Here is a 15,710-nt window from a genome sequence, read left to right as displayed (position 1 = left end):
GCAGAAAACTCTGATTTCGGTGGTTTGCATGTTGTTGGGACCGTCAGTGAGGGCGATGGTCCTGTGAAGGACTCCTTTTGCCCTGAGCCGTACAACTCATACTTACCTGGCAGGGGAGATACCATGATCAAGAAGGTGGTTCACCCATCGCGAGGCCTGGCCATTGCACTCCGGCAGGGCTGACCTATGCGAATTCCCCAAATGTGGGAATCTCGACTGCATAATTTGTGGTAGTGGGGGACTGCGTTCGCGCTCTCCCCTGATGGATTGTCAAAAGTAATAAGGGGGAAACAGATAGGGAGACGCTGCCTTCCAACCTGGCTGTAGTGACAGACAGACGACAAGAATTTCAAAGGTGGCTTAAAGCTATGCACAGCCAGTTTCTTTGCTAGTGCTAGATCACAATATCGCTCGTCAATCAAATTTGTTTCAGATTCAGCAGCCCTTGCTCTGATCAATGTGAAATCCCAGTCACGGCACATCTGCCTTACAGAACGGCTGTGGGCCAATAAAAGGCCCCAATCTTCTCCTGTCTTCTGGTTCACTTCAGTCTGCTGCAGATAAATCTGGTGGTTGAGGGTTTGAAGTCATTTTTCAGAGCTTGACGTAAGGCATGTGTCTTAAAGGTGCTTCGATCAAAGGGTTTGCTCTTCCGTTTTTAGCGATCGTCACTGAAAAGCAACGCTCGCTTGCCGGGGCCATGGGCGAGGAGGACTGTATGGGGAATGTGATGCCGGCCTTAGCCTATCAGGGGCATCGCTTCTCGGCCTTTTGGCTAAGATCAAGTGTAGTATCTGTTCTTATCAGTTTAATATCTGATACGTCCCCTACCCGGGGACCATATATTAAATTGATTTTTGGACTTGGGAGATGGAACAGGGGCTTGCTCCGTCCACTCCACGCATCGACCCGGTATTGCAGTACCTCCGGGAACGGTGCACCCTCCTCTCTTCAGTGTTTAAAATAATCCTTTCTTTCCGCTGCGTTTAAGAGAAATGTGTGTGTGAGTCTGGCCTGGCTTTGTCACTGCGTTGACATGCTGCCGGGACTCAAGCTTTTTGAAATGAACTGGAATTTTAGTCAGGTTGGGGGTTATTTGTGTGCCAGTTCCCCCATTTGCCACTCTGTGTATGCTATTGCTGTAGTAGCACACAGACACACAATAACATATCAACAGTTATTGTTGCAAAGTGTTTCTGGCCTAGCTGCTGCTTCGACTGTTCTTTTGTTGGCGGTAAAAAAACACACACACACTGGCGGTAGCTATCGGTCGGCTTTGATGTGGAAGTGTGGCACTTCCTGTTAGAATGGTGAGCCTTATTTCTCCACTTGAATGTAGAAAGACAAGCCCTACCGGGCCTCAACACAAAACTTTCTTCTGTGTTGAGGACAAGTAGAAGGGACACCCAGTGCAGAAAACTCTGATTTCGGTGGTTTGCATGTTGTTGGGACCGTCAGTGAGGGCGATGGTCCTGTGAAGGACTCCTTTTGCCCTGAGCCGTACAACTCATACTTACCTGGCAGGGGAGATACCATGATCAAGAAGGTGGTTCACCCATCGCGATGCCTGGCCATTGCACTCCGGCAGGGCTGACCTATGCGAATTCCCCAAATGTGGGAATCTCGACTGCATAATTTGTGGTAGTGGGGGACTGCGTTCGCGCTCTCCCCTGATGGATTGTCAAAAGTAATAAGGGGGAAACAGATAGGGAGACGCTGCCTTCCAACCTGGCTGTAGTGACAGACAGACGACAAGAATTTCAAAGGTGGCTTAAAGCTATGCACAGCCAGTTTCTTTGCTAGTGCTAGATCACAATATCGCTCGTCAATCAAATTTGTTTCAGATTCAGCAGCCCTTGCTCTGATCAATGTGAAATCCCAGTCACGGCACATCTGCCTTACAGAACGGCTGTGGGCCAATAAAAGGCCCCAATCTTCTCCTGTCTTCTGGTTCACTTCAGTCTGCTGCAGATAAATCTGGTGGTTGAGGGTTTGAAGTCATTTTTCAGAGCTTGACGTAAGGCATGTGTCTTAAAGGTGCTTCGATCAAAGGGTTTGCTCTTCCGTTTTTAGCGATCGTCACTGAAAAGCAACGCTCGCTTGCCGGGGCCATGGGCGAGGAGGACTGTATGGGGAATGTGATGCCGGCCTTAGCCTATCAGGGGCATCGCTTCTCGGCCTTTTGGCTAAGATCAAGTGTAGTATCTGTTCTTATCAGATGCTGTTTCGATCTTACCTATAAGACCCTGACTGCGATCGCCTCCTGCGCTGTCTGAGCCTGTGCCTGTCTGTGGCACTGGTCTTGGCAGTACTGGGAGGATAGTGTTTGTCTTCTGTGAAGTCAATTTCAACTTCCACATAGTTGAGGTAGCTCCATAGAAGACCATATTGTTCGAGCGAGCCTCCTCCTCTGGTGGCTAAACTGGTTCCTAACATCCAAGGTAAGTTTGGTCACTTTTTCTCTAGTTTTAAACTTTTGTAGGTATTGTTTTTTAGCTATTTATTCACTGTTTTAGTTGATTTTAGTGTTTTAGCCTGTGGTGCCTCCACCATGTCGGCTGCTAGTGCCGGCATGCGGAGGCACCACAGTGTCCGTTTTGCTTTCAAAGTAGTTGATGATGTGCCATTATGGATGTCGAGGCTGGATTTTTCAAGAAAACTACTTCAAAAAGCCTTAAACTTTACCCCAGACGACCTGAATTGTATCCTCACTTTACCACAAGGCAAAGGCTTTGATGTAAGCTTTCGCTCAGCAATTCTGCTTAGAGAATTTTGGACACGTTTTGAAAATGCAAGAGCCCAGTTTCCTGTGTTTAACGTTGAGAAACTGACTGACAATGCCTCCAAAACGGTCATTGTCAGGATGTTCAATGAAATGGTGAATGCAGATGACATATGTATGTGGCTGGGAAGACATTGCACGGTCAAAGGCCAGGCTATGAAGGTGAGAGATGAGGATGGTATCTGGAACTGTTCCTGGAGGGTTCCTGTCCAGCAATGGCAGGACCCTCAGGGCTTCCAGGGCCTGAAACATCTGCCATCCATGATAGTTTTGGGACACAACCGTGGTTACATTCATTATCAAGGCCAGCCCAAGCTCTGCCGCAAGTGCGGTGAGCAAGGACACCTTGCAGAAGCGTGTAAGCAGATTATTTGTGGAAAGTGTAGAGAGATTGGTCATACTTTCGAGGAATGCACCAATGGCAGAAAGTGTAATCTTTGTGGAGACAGCAACCATCTCTTCAGAGATTGCCCGAAATCTTTTGCCAACAAAGTTAAGGCAGCAAAGAAGGTCGGAAATGAAAAAGAAAATGGCGGACAGAATGCAATGGTTAACGAGCTATTTGGAGAGCCTGAGCCAGAAAATTCAAATCTCCCTCCAAATCCTGTGACTGGAGGAGAGGAGTCAGGTGAGGAGGGAGAGGGAGAGGGGGAGGGGCCTGCAGCAACTGCCCCTCAAGTGGAGAGTATGGAGGAGGAGGGGGGGGGTGCAGTGCAGGCAGAGGGCGGAACTAGCTCTGGCTCTTCTTGCTCTGGGAGTGAGAGTGAGAGTGAGGAAGTGCCCCTCCCCCTGGCCCAGCAGGCTAAGAGGCCATTATCAGAATTGTCTCCGGAGTCTCCAGTAGTCTTGGAGAAGAGGGGAAGAGCTGGGAACTTCTCAGACAGTTCATCTGTGGAGGAGCCCAGAGTCTTCCCCTCCGATTCCCCCAATGAGGCCTCCTTTTTAAACATAGCTCTGCAATCAACCCCGAAGGACTCGATGTTTAACAAAAGACTGCGTGAAAGGCCACCCCCTAGAGTCCGGAAGGGAAATGGAGCTCAACACCCTTACACTTCTCCAGTAAGAGTGAAGGAAGAGCTCCATTCACAAGAAATGTAACACCTGGTTCTTTTCAAGTGTTTTTAAAATGCTTTGTCTGTTGGTTTTAAAACATACTTATGACTTTCACCCTCTCAACTTTCCTTTTGAGAAGTGTGACGTTGAAAGTTAGAGCTCACGTGGTTTCATCTCATCTTAACCTTTTTTTGTCAGATGTGTTTTTAAAACAGGAAGGATACCCGCTGTTTTTAACACACCAGTATTATTTGAAGGACGTGAAAGGCAGCACGCTAGTGGGAAACAGTAAAAGCATCCTTTTAACACACTTGACTTTTATCAGCTCACCAACAGAGTTTTCTTTTAACCTGACCATTTTAAGACACCTTGGTTTCAAACAAGAGTTGTATTTTTTAATTAACATTGTTCTCTCCTATTGTTGTGCAGGAGCGAGTACCAGTGAGTCCAGCGCGCAGGATTGCACTAGGCAAAGCCACCACTCTTTGGCGCAACGTGAACCACCTGCTCTGCCAAACAGACTCCGGGACCTGTCAGCAATGGTGGCTCATGAGATCCTCCCAGTCAGGTCCGTAATGCACTCCCGGAGCTCAAAAACTCGCTGCCGACCAGGTTGTGGCGTCCCTGAGCTCGGCAAGGTATCGCTCTGGGAGTGCAGCGCTGCATTAGAACAGTGGGCACTAGCCGGCTCTTTACTAATTCCCGTGCTTGCCAGCAAGGGAGGCCCCACCAGCGTAGCTGGTCTTTCACACAAGCCGCCCCCAAAAGACGCCACCCAGACCTCCACAAACTTTCTGGCAAGGAAGCACAAGCAGATCCCCCCCCGTGGCTGTGATCCATACGGCAGCAGTGACGGCCAGAAAGACTGTCACTGCAGGCGGTGGGCCCAGGACACAGTCACAAAGAAACATCGCCTCTGTGTCCATTCGGATGAAGGAGCCGGAGCCCCACAGGAAAAGTTCGAAGCAGCGGCGGCCTGACTCTCCGGGAGAGGCAGGTGGGAAGGAGCAGCAGGGTGAGGGTCTCCTCTGAGCACAAAGACAGGATCCCGAGAGACCACATCTCTTTGGGAGAGCAGACTGAGTTTTTCTTGGTAAGGGCTCACTGCGCTACTGAACAACAATGAACTTTTGAGGAGAATCTTTTCCAGCTTCGCTCCAGAATTTAAAAAAAAATAAAAAATTTGGCATGACTAAATATCGACACAACAATAAAACTTTCAAACAACCCTGTAAACAATTAAACAAATGCATCTATTTATCATTTTAATGCATAGTGTAAACACAACTTGTTTAATTGCTGAAAATGTTTATTTATTCAAGATGTGATTTTAAAAGTATAATATCTTGTATAAAAGATTCTTGAAATTGTTTTTGTGACAATAAAACTTTACGAAAGAAAAAATCTGTTCTTATCAGATGCTGTTTCGATCTTGCTTATAAGACCCTGACTGCGATCGCCTCCTGCACTGTCTGAGCCTGTGCCTGTCTGTGGCACTGGTTTTGGCAGTACTGGGAGGATATTGTCTGTCTTCTGTGAGGTCAATTTCAACTTCCACATAGTTGAAGTAGCTCCATAGAAGACCATATTGTTCGAGCGAGCCTGCTCCTCTGGTGGATAAAGCACTTCCTAACATCTAAGGTAAGTTTGGTCACTTTTTCTCTAGTTTTAACTTTTCTTGGTATTGTTTTTTAGCTATTTATTCACTGTTTTAGTTGATTTTAGTGTTTTAGCTGGTGGTGCCTCCACCATGTCGGCTGCTAGTGCCGGCATGCGGAGGCACCACAGTGTCCGTTTTGCTTTTAAAGTATCTGATGATGTGCCATTATGGATGTCGAGGCTGGATTTTTCAAGAAAACTACTTCAAAAAGCCCTAAACTTTACCCCAGACGACCTGAATTGTATCCTCACTTTACCACAAGGCAAAGGCTTTGATGTAAGCTTTCGCTCAGCAATTCTGCTTCGAGAATTTTGGACACGTTTTGAAAATGCAAGAGCCCAGTTTTCTGTGTTTAACGTTGAGAAACTGACTGACAATGCCTCTAAAACGGTCATTGTCAGGATGTTCAATGAAATGGTGAATGCAGATGACATATGTATGTGACTGGGAAGACATTGCACGGTCAAAGGCCAAGCTATGAAGGTGAGAGATGAGGATGGTATCTGGAACTGTTCCTGGAGGGTTCCTGTCCAGCAATGGCAGGACCCTCAGGGATTCCAGGGCCTGAAACATCTGCCATCCGTGATAGTTCTGGGACACAACCGTGGTTACATTCATTATCAAGGCCAGCCCAAGCTCTGCCGCAAGTGCGGTGAGCAAGGACACCTTGCAGAAGCGTGTAAGCAGATTATTTGTGGAAAGTGTAGAGAGATTGGTCATACTTTCGAGGAATGCACCAATGGCAGAAAGTGTAATCTTTGTGGAGACAGCAACCATCTCTTCAGAGATTGCCCGAAATCTTTTGCCAACAAAGTTAAGGCAGCAAAGAAGGTCGGAAATGAAAAAGAAAATGGCGGACAGAATGCAATAGTTAACGAGCTATTTGGAGAGCCTGAGCCAGAAAATTCAAATCTCCCTCCAAATCCTGTGACTGGAGGAGAGGAGTCGGGTGAGGAGGGAGAGGGGGAGGGGCCTGTTACTGCTCCTCAAGTGGAGCATGTGGAAGAAGAGGCTGCAGTACAGGCAGAAGGTGGAGCTACACCTCATTCTGAGGGTGAAAGTAAGATTGGGAGTGAGTGTGAGAGTGGGAGTGAGAGTGAGAGTGAGAGAGATTGTGAGAGTGCGCATGATAGCGAAGAAGCCTCCCTCCCCCCGGCCCAACAGGCTAAGAGGCCTTTATCAGAATTGTCCCCGGAGGCTCCAGTAGTCTCCGGAAAGAAGGGAAGAGCTGGGGACTCCTCAGACAGCTTAGCTGTGGAGGAGCCCAGAGTCTTCCCCTCCGATTCTCCAAATGAGGTCTCTTTCCTAAATATAGTCCTACAATCAACCCCTAAGGACACGCATTTCAACAAAAGATTGCAAGAAAGGCCACCACCTAGAGTCCGACGGGGGAAAAAGGCTCAAACCCCTCACCCCTCCCCCATAGGGGTGAAGGAAGAGCAAATTTCACAAGAAGTATGACGACTGCTTCTAAATACTAGCCTTTAAAATGTCTTACCTGTTGTTTTTAACCATACTTATGACCCTCACCTTCTCTACCATCAATGTGAGAAGTGTGAAGTCCAAAGTTAGAGCGCAATCTGTTTTATCCTTCTTAAACTCTTTTAAGTCAGATGTGTTTTTAATACAAGAATGTGGTCTACCGTTTTTAAAGAACTACAGGGATTGGGAGGAGTTATGGCCACATAAATCCATATGGAGCGGTTCATACCACAACAAAAATGATGGCGTGGCAATTTTAATTAAAAACCCTCTAATCTTGGTGAAGGGCAGCACTGTGGTGAGAGACGGTAGGGCACTTTTAGCACACCTGACTTTTATGGGAAGAGATTTTAACGTTCTAAATATCTATGGTTTTAACGAAAAAAATGACAGGTATGACCTTTTAAAAGACCTGCAGTCCCACATGCTAGGCAGGGAACCTTTAGTTGTAGGAGGGGATTTTAATTGTGTTTTAAACAAGAAAGACAGGAGGGGAGCAGGGGAAGATTTTAAAGTAGATAAAACATCAGTTTTATTTGGGGCCCTATGTAGGGATTTTAAGCTACTGGACTGTTTTAAAGTCATGCATCCCAGAGAGGAGGGCTTCACCTGGTTCAGTGGTGACGGCACCAAAGCCTCTCGCATAGACTATATTTTATCACGGGATTGCCCACCAACCGATGCTAGAGTAACTCCTGTTTTCTTCTCTGATCACACTATACTTTCTTGCACCCTATCACTAACTTCAGGTGTGACGGCTGGGAAGGGTCTATGGAAACTCAACTGCTCCCTTTTAGAAGATAGGGAGTTAGTTAGGCAGTACAGGGAGCAGTACCAAGACTGGCAGACCCTTCAAGACCTATACGTCTCACGTGCACACTGGTGGGAAATGGTGAAGGGAAGGACCCAGACTTTTTTCAGGCAGGCAGGTAAGAGAAAGAAAGGTAGGGACGACAGACGCATGCTGGGACTGCAACAACGACTTCAACGGTATTTTAAACTAAACCTAGAGGGCCTGGGTTTTAATGAAGAAATAAAGCAAGTAAAAATAGAGATGTCGGTTTTAGCAGAAATTAAAAGTAAGGGTGTCATTTTAAGAAGCAAAGAAAAAGAAATAGAAGAAGGAGAGAAGTGCACTAGGTACTTTTTTAAAAGAATTTTAGATAAAGATAAAACCATGTTTAAACTGAAAAAAGACAATCAGTGCACAGCCGAAACAACAGATGAAATTAACGATACTATAGTTGAATTCTATAAAGAATTGTACAAAGAAAAACCTATAAAAAAAGACACAATGAGAGAAGTCTTAAAGTTCATTGAACACAAAATAAATGACAGTGTGCTTTTATCCCAAGATTTTACCCTTTTAGAAATTTTTAACAGCATCAAGAGTTTTAAAAAAGGGAAGTCCCCAGGAGACGATGGGCTTCCCTTAGAATTTTACTTGACTTTCTGGGACATTTTAGCACCTGACCTTCTTGTTGTTTTTATGGACTTAGAAAAACTTGACCGACTCCCTGACAGTTTTAGAAGAGGGATAGTGACTCTACTTTTCAAGGACAATGACAAGACAGACCTAAAAAACTGGAGACCTATCACTCTTTTAAACTTTGATTGTAAACTTTTTAGTAAACTTTTAGCATCTCGCATGACTGTGTTTTTAGAGGGGCTGATTCACCCGGATCAAACCTGTGCCATCCCGGGGAGGAAGATCACGGACAGCCTCCTACTGATCCGAGACACCATCTGTTTTGCGAGAGACAGAAACATTAGGCTAGTAGTCTTAAATTTAGACTTTGAGAAAGCTTTTGATCGGGTCTCGCACCAGTACCTTTTCCAGGTACTGCAAAAAATGGGGTTCCCTGAGAGGTTTATAGGTTGGGTGGGACTGCTGTACCGGGAAATCACCAGCAAATTCATTGTTAATGGGCATCTGACAAAAGCAGTCAATATTAACTGCGGCGTCCGTCAGGGTTGTCCGTTATCTGCCCTCCTCTATATCACATGCATTGAACCATTGGCACAGGTCTTGAGAAGGGACCAACGAATCAATGGGGTGGTAGTACCGGGGAGTGGGGGAATGACCAGCAAATGTGTTTTATATATGGATGACATCAACATTTTATGCACTGACCTCTTATCCGTAAACAGGACACTGGACTTGACTGACTGGTTTGGACTGGCCTCTGGGTCAAAACTAAACAGAGAGAAGACCCAAGCCCAATTTTACGGACCATGGACAGTGACTGAAAATACGGGACTCCCCCTAACTGTGACCCAGACTGACTTAAAAATACTTGGGGTCAAATTTAATAAGGAGGGTGGAGGGGAAACAAATTGGCAGGACAAGATAGGGAAAGTAAAACAACGACTGGGGTACTGGAGACTGAGGAAAATGACAATGGAAGGAAAGGTTTTAATCATCAAAGCTGTGATTTTACCTTTGCTTTTACTGCTCACTTCTGTTTTTTTCCCCCCCAGAAATGTGATTTTAAACCTGGAACGAGCCATCTTTTATTTCCTGTGGGAGTCAAAGTGGGAGCGCCTGAGGAGGGACACAATGAAAAAGACCAAAGAGAAAGGAGGAAAAGGAGTGCCGGACTTGTTTTTAATTCTGGGAGCAAGATACACCACAATCGGACTCGCAGCTGCCACAGCCCCATCCAGAAACCCAAAGACAGCAGCAATGACCCGGTTCTGGATGGGGTCATATCTCAGGAAACTGAAACTTCTAAAAACTGATCTTAAAGTTCCAGTGTCCTTTTATCTGCCACAATCGTATCATTTTGTTCAGAAGTTTTTAAAACATTTTAACCTTGAAAAACAGGAGCTTCATATTTTAACTAACATACGATCTGTAATCTCTGTTGTGCAGGAGCGAGAACCAGTGAGCCCAGTGCGCGGGCTTGCACTCGGCGAGCCCTCCACAGTTTGGCAAAATGTGAACCATCCTGTTCTTCCAAACAGACTCCGGGACCTGTCATGGATGGTGGCTCATGAGATCCTCCCAGTCAGGTCCGTGATGCACTCCCGGGGCATGTTGACGTCGCCAACCTGCCCCCGACCTGGTTGTGGCGCGCCGGAGTCGGTGAGGCACCTGCTCTGGGAGTGCAGCGCTGCTGTAGAACAGTGGGCACTGGCCGGCTCCTTGCAATTCCCGTGCTTACCAGCAAGGGAGGTCCTCACAGCACAGCTGGTATTGTATGGAGTGAGCCAAAGTCAACAAACACCAAAGGACTTTGCAGAACAATGGCTCACTCTAGCCGCCATCAAAGACGCCACATGGACCTCCAGGAACTTGCTGGTAAGAAAACACAAGCAGATCCCCCCCGTGGCCGTGATCCGGATGGCAGCAGCGACGATCAGTATGGCCATCGCTGCAGGCGGCGGGCCTAGGACACAGCCACAAAGAAGAATCGCCTCTGTGCCCATTCGGATGAAGGAGCCGGAGCCATACGGGAAAAGTTCAAAGCAGCAGCGGCCTGACTCTCCGGGAGAGGCAGGTGGGAAGGAGCAGCAGGGTGAGGATCCCCCCTGAGCACCAAGACAGGAACCCGAGAGACCACACCTGTTTGGGATAACAGGATGAGTTAATCTTAATGGGGGCTCACTGCACTCCTGCACAACAGTGGACTTTAAAAAAAAAAAAAAAAAAGGTTCTTAACCAATGCTCTCCTTTTAATTGTTTTAAATGAAGACACTGCTTTTACACCAAAAGAACATTTTGTGATGTATTCCACATAGCATCAATGTTTGTTTTTTTGTAAAGTAAAAGATGGATGTGCACCCTGTAAAATTGTTAAAGAATGAACAACAAGGAAAACAAATGTGTGATGTGAAATGTGATGAAACATAAAGTGAAATAAGTGTCAATAAAACTTTTCAAAAAAAAAAAAAAAAAATCTGTTCTTATCAGTTTAATATCTGATACGTCCCCTACCCGGGGACCATATATTAAATTGATTTTTGGACTTGGGAGATGGAACAGGGGCTTGCTCCGTCCACTCCACGCATCGACCCGGTATTGCAGTACCTCCGGGAACGGTGCACCCTCCTCTCTTCAGTGTTTAAAATAATCCTTTCTTTCCGCTGCGTTTAAGAGAAATGTGTGTGTGAGTCTGGCCTGGCTTTGTCACTGCGTTGACATGCTGCCGGGACTCAAGCTTTTTGAAATGAACTGGAATTTTAGTCAGGTTGGGGGTTATTTGTGTGCCAGTTCCCCCATTTGCCACTCTGTGTATGCTATTGCTGTAGTAGCACACAGACACACAATAACATATCAACAGTTATTGTTGCAAAGTGTTTCTGGCCTAGCTGCTGCTTCGACTGTTCTTTTGTTGGCGGTAAAAAAACACACACACACACACACACACACACACACACACTGGCGGTAGCTATCGGTCGGCTTTGATGTGGAAGTGTGGCACTTCCTGTTAGAATGGTGAGCCTTATTTCTCCACTTGAATGTAGAGAGACAAGCCCTACCGGGCCTCAACACAAAACTTTCCTCTGTGTGGAGGACAAGTAGAAGGGACACCCAGTGCAGAAAACTCTGATTTTGGTGGTTTGCATGTTGTTGGGACCGTCAGTGAGGGCGATGGTCCTGTGAAGGACTCCTTTTGCCCTGAGCCGTACAACTCATACTTACCTGGCAGGGGAGATACCATGATCAAGAAGGTGGTTCACCCATGGCGAGGCCTGGCCATTGCACTCCGGCGGGGCTGACCTATGCGAATTCCCCAAATGTGGGAATCTCAACTGCATAATTTGTGGTAGTGGGGGACTGCGTTCGCGCTCTCCCCTGATGGATTGTCAAAAGTAATAAGGGGGAAACAGATAGGGACACGCTGCCTTCCAACCTGGCTGTAGCGACAGACAGACGACAAGAATTTCAAAGGTGGCTTAAAGCTATGCACAGCCAGTTTCTTTGCTAGTGCTAGATCACAATATCGTTCGTCAATCAACTTTGTTTCAGATTCAGCAGCCCTTGCTCTGATCAATGTGAAATCCCAGTCACGGCACATCTGCTTTACAGAACGGCTGTGGGCCAATAAAAGGCCCCAATCTTCTCCTGTCTTTTGGTTCACTTCAGTCTGCTGCAGATAAATCTGGTGGTTGAGGGTTTGAAGTCATTTTTCAGAGCTTGACGTAAGGCATGTGTCTTAAAGGTGCTTCGATCAAAGGGTTTGCTCTTCCGTTTTACCGATCGTCACTGAAAAGCAACGCTCGCTTGCCGGGGCCATGGGCGAGGAGGACTGTATGGGGAATGTGATGCCGGCCTTAGCCTATCAGGGGCATCGCTTCTCGGCCTTTTGGCTAAGATCAAGTGTAGTATCTGTTCTTATCAGTTTGATATCTGATACGTCCCCTACCCGGGGACCATATATTAAATTGATTTTTGGACTTGGGAGATGGAACAGGGGCTTGCTCCGTCCACTCCACGCATCGACCCGGTATTGCAGTACCTCCGGGAACGGTGCACCCTCCTCTCTTCAGTGTTTAAAATAATCCTTTCTTTCCGCTGCGTTTAAGAGAAATGTGTGTGTGAGTCTGGCCTGGCTTTGTCACTGCGTTGACATGCTGCCGGGACTCAAGCTTTTTGAAATGAACTGGAATTTTAGTCAGGTTGGGGGTTATTTGTGTGCCAGTTCCCCCATTTGCCACTCTGTGTATGCTATTGCTGTAGTAGCACACAGACACACAATAACATATCAACAGTTATTGTTGCAAAGTGTTTCTGGCCTAGCTGCTGCTTCGACTGTTCTTTTGTTGGCGGTAAAAAAACACACACACACACACACACACACTGGCGGTAGCTATCGGTCGGCTTTGATGTGGAAGTGTGGCACTTCCTGTTAGAATGGTGAGCCTTATTTCTCCACTTGAATGTAGAAAGACATGCCCTACCGGGCCTCAACACAAAACTTTCCTCTGTGTTGAGGACAAGTAGAAGGGACACCCAGTGCAGAAAACTCTGATTTCGGTGGTTTGCATGTTGTTGGGACCGTCAGTGAGGGCGATGGTCCTGTGAAGGACTCCTTTTGCCCTGAGCCGTACAACTCATACTTACCTGGCAGGGGAGATACCATGATCAAGAAGGTGGTTCACCCATGGCGAGGCCTGGCCATTGCACTCCGGCGGGGCTGACCTATGCGAATTCCCCAAATGTGGGAATCTCGACTGCATAATTTGTGGTAGTGGGGGACTGCGTTCGCGCTCTCCCCTGATGGATTGTCAAAAGTAATAAGGGGGAAACAGATAGGGACACGCTGCCTTCCAACCTGGCTGTAGCGACAGACAGACGACAAGAATTTCAAAGGTGGCTTAAAGCTATGCACAGCCAGTTTCTTTGCTAGTGCTAGATCACAATATCGCTCGTCAATCAACTTTGTTTCAGATTCAGCAGCCCTTGCTCTGATCAATGTGAAATCCCAGTCACGGCACATCTGCCTTACAGAACGGCTGTGGGCCAATAAAAGGCCCCAATCTTCTCCTGTCTTTTGGTTCACTTCAGTCTGCTGCAGATAAATCTGGTGGTTGAGGGTTTGAAGTCATTTTTCAGAGCTTGACGTAAGGCATGTGTCTTAAAGGTGCTTCGATCAAAGGGTTTGCTCTTCCGTTTTACCGATCGTCACTGAAAAGCAACGCTCGCTTACCGGGGCCATGGGCGAGGAGGACTGTATGGGGAATGTGATGCCGGCCTTAGCCTGTCAGGGGCATCGCTTCTCGGCCTTTTGGCTAAGATCAAGTGTAGTATCTGTTCTTATCAGTTTAATATCTGATACGTCCCCTATCCGGGGACCATATATTAAATTGATTTTTGGACTTGGGAGATGGAACAGGGGCTTGCTCCGTCCACTCCACGCATCGACCCGGTATTGCAGTACCTCCGGGAACGGTGCACCCTCCTCTCTTCAGTGTTTAAAATAATCCTTTCTTTCCGCTGCGTTTAAGAGAAATGTGTGTGTGAGTCTGGCCTGGCTTTGTCACTGCGTTGACATACTGCCGGGACTCAAGCTTTTTGAAATGAACTGGAATTTTAGTCAGGTTGGGGGTTATTTGTGTGCCAGTTCCCCCATTTGCCACTCTGTGTATGCTATTGCTGTAGTAGCACACAGACACACAATAACATATCAACAGTTATTGTTGCAAAGTGTTTCTGGCCTAGCTGCTGCTTCGACTGTTCTTTTGTTGGCGGTAAAAAAACACACACACACACACACTGGCGGTAGCTATCGGTCGGCTTTGATGTGGAAGTGTGGCACTTCCTGTTAGAATGGTGAGCCTTATTTCTCCACTTGAATGTAGAAAGACAAGCCCTACCGGGCCTCAACACAAAACTTTCCTCTGTGTTGAGGACAAGTAGAAGGGACACCCAGTGCAGAAAACTCTGATTTCGGTGGTTTGCATGTTGTTGGGACCGTCAGTGAGGGCGATGGTCCTGTGAAGGACTCCTTTTGCCCTGAGCCGTACAACTCATACTTACCTGGCAGGGGAGATACCATGATCAAGAAGGTGGTTCACCCATGGCGAGGCCTGGCCATTGCACTCCGGCGGGGCTGACCTATGCGAATTCCCCAAATGTGGGAATCTCGACTGCATAATTTGTGGTAGTGGGGGACTGCGTTCGCGCTCTCCCCTGATGGATTGTCAAAAGTAATAAGGGGGAAACAGATAGGGAGACGCTGCCTTCCAACCTGGCTGTAGCGACAGACAGACGACAAGAATTTCAAAGGTGGCTTAAAGCTATGCACAGCCAGTTTCTTTGCTAGTGCTAGATCACAATATCGCTCGTCAATCAAATTTGTTTCAGATTCAGCAGCCCTTGCTCTGATCAATGTGAAATCCCAGTCACGGCACATCTGCCTTACAGAACGGCTGTGGGCCAATAAAAGGCCCCAATCTTCTCCTGTCTTTTGGTTCACTTCAGTCTGCTGCAGATAAATCTGGTGGTTGAGGGTTTGAAGTCATTTTTCAGAGCTTGACGTAAGGCATGTGTCTTAAAGGTGCTTCGATCAAAGGGTTTGCTCTTCCGTTTTACCGATCGTCACTGAAAAGCAACGCTCGCTTGCCGGGGCCATGGGCGAGGAGGACTGTATGGGGAATGTGATGCCGGCCTTAGCCTATCAGGGGCATCGCTTCTCGGCCTTTTGGCTAAGATCAAGTGTAGTATCTGTTCTTATCAGTTTGATATCTGATACGTCCCCTACCCGGGGACCATATATTAAATTGATTTTTGGACTTGGGAGATGGAACAGGGGCTTGCTCCGTCCACTCCACGCATCGACCCGGTATTGCAGTACCTCCGGGAACGGTGCACCCTCCTCTCTTCAGTGTTTAAAATAATCCTTTCTTTCCGCTGCGTTTAAGAGAAATGTGTGTGTGAGTCTGGCCTGGCTTTGTCACTGCGTTGACATGCTGCCGGGACTCAAGCTTTTTGAAATGAACTGGAATTTTAGTCAGGTTGGGGGTTATTTGTGTGCCAGTTCCCCCATTTGCTACTCTGTGTATGCTATTGCTGTAGTAGCACACAGACACACAATAACATATCAACAGTTATTGTTGCAAAGTGTTTCTGGCCTAGCTGCTGCTTCGACTGTTCTTTTGTTGGCGGTAAAAAAACACACACACACACACACTGGCGGTAGCTATCGGTCGGCTTTGATGTGGAAGTGTGGCACTTCCTGTTAGAATGGTGAGCCTTATTTCTCCACTTGAATGTAGAAAGACAAG

General features: G+C 47.0%; 9 non-coding genes and 2 pseudogenes across 9 annotated transcripts; all 11 read left to right on the top strand.

The window, feature by feature from the left end:
• The first annotated feature begins 98 nt into the window (after positions 1 to 98).
• LOC132957186 (U1 spliceosomal RNA) lies at positions 99 to 262 on the top strand. The gene has a single exon (XR_009666402.1). It is a non-coding gene; the product is annotated as a U1 spliceosomal RNA (small nuclear RNA).
• Positions 263 to 755: 493 nt separating this feature from the next.
• Positions 756 to 946, top strand: LOC132957404 (U2 spliceosomal RNA). The gene has a single exon (XR_009666608.1). It is a non-coding gene; the product is annotated as a U2 spliceosomal RNA (small nuclear RNA).
• Positions 947 to 1,509: 563 nt separating this feature from the next.
• On the top strand, positions 1,510 to 1,673 carry LOC132957258 (U1 spliceosomal RNA). Its single transcript, XR_009666470.1, has one exon. It is a non-coding gene; the product is annotated as a U1 spliceosomal RNA (small nuclear RNA).
• Positions 1,674 to 2,166: 493 nt separating this feature from the next.
• On the top strand, positions 2,167 to 2,262 carry LOC132956984 (U2 spliceosomal RNA; annotated as a pseudogene).
• Positions 2,263 to 10,851: 8,589 nt separating this feature from the next.
• Positions 10,852 to 11,032, top strand: LOC132956948 (U2 spliceosomal RNA; annotated as a pseudogene).
• A 585-nt stretch (positions 11,033 to 11,617) lies between these two features.
• LOC132957221 (U1 spliceosomal RNA) lies at positions 11,618 to 11,781 on the top strand. Its single transcript, XR_009666434.1, has one exon. It is a non-coding gene; the product is annotated as a U1 spliceosomal RNA (small nuclear RNA).
• Positions 11,782 to 12,273: 492 nt separating this feature from the next.
• Positions 12,274 to 12,464, top strand: LOC132956865 (U2 spliceosomal RNA). Its single transcript, XR_009666118.1, has one exon. It is a non-coding gene; the product is annotated as a U2 spliceosomal RNA (small nuclear RNA).
• A 575-nt stretch (positions 12,465 to 13,039) lies between these two features.
• LOC132957042 (U1 spliceosomal RNA) lies at positions 13,040 to 13,203 on the top strand. Its single transcript, XR_009666264.1, has one exon. It is a non-coding gene; the product is annotated as a U1 spliceosomal RNA (small nuclear RNA).
• A 492-nt stretch (positions 13,204 to 13,695) lies between these two features.
• Positions 13,696 to 13,886, top strand: LOC132957292 (U2 spliceosomal RNA). Its single transcript, XR_009666501.1, has one exon. It is a non-coding gene; the product is annotated as a U2 spliceosomal RNA (small nuclear RNA).
• A 569-nt stretch (positions 13,887 to 14,455) lies between these two features.
• LOC132957041 (U1 spliceosomal RNA) lies at positions 14,456 to 14,619 on the top strand. The gene has a single exon (XR_009666263.1). It is a non-coding gene; the product is annotated as a U1 spliceosomal RNA (small nuclear RNA).
• A 492-nt stretch (positions 14,620 to 15,111) lies between these two features.
• On the top strand, positions 15,112 to 15,302 carry LOC132956864 (U2 spliceosomal RNA). Its single transcript, XR_009666117.1, has one exon. It is a non-coding gene; the product is annotated as a U2 spliceosomal RNA (small nuclear RNA).
• The last annotated feature ends 408 nt before the right edge of the window (positions 15,303 to 15,710 follow it).

Source organism: Labrus mixtus, chromosome 22, assembly GCF_963584025.1.
Source record: "Labrus mixtus chromosome 22, fLabMix1.1, whole genome shotgun sequence".
NCBI classification, from domain to species: Eukaryota; Metazoa; Chordata; class Actinopteri; order Labriformes; family Labridae; genus Labrus; species Labrus mixtus.
The sequence above is the reverse complement of the archived record's forward strand: the minus strand, read 5'-3'. Positions and strand labels throughout refer to the sequence as shown.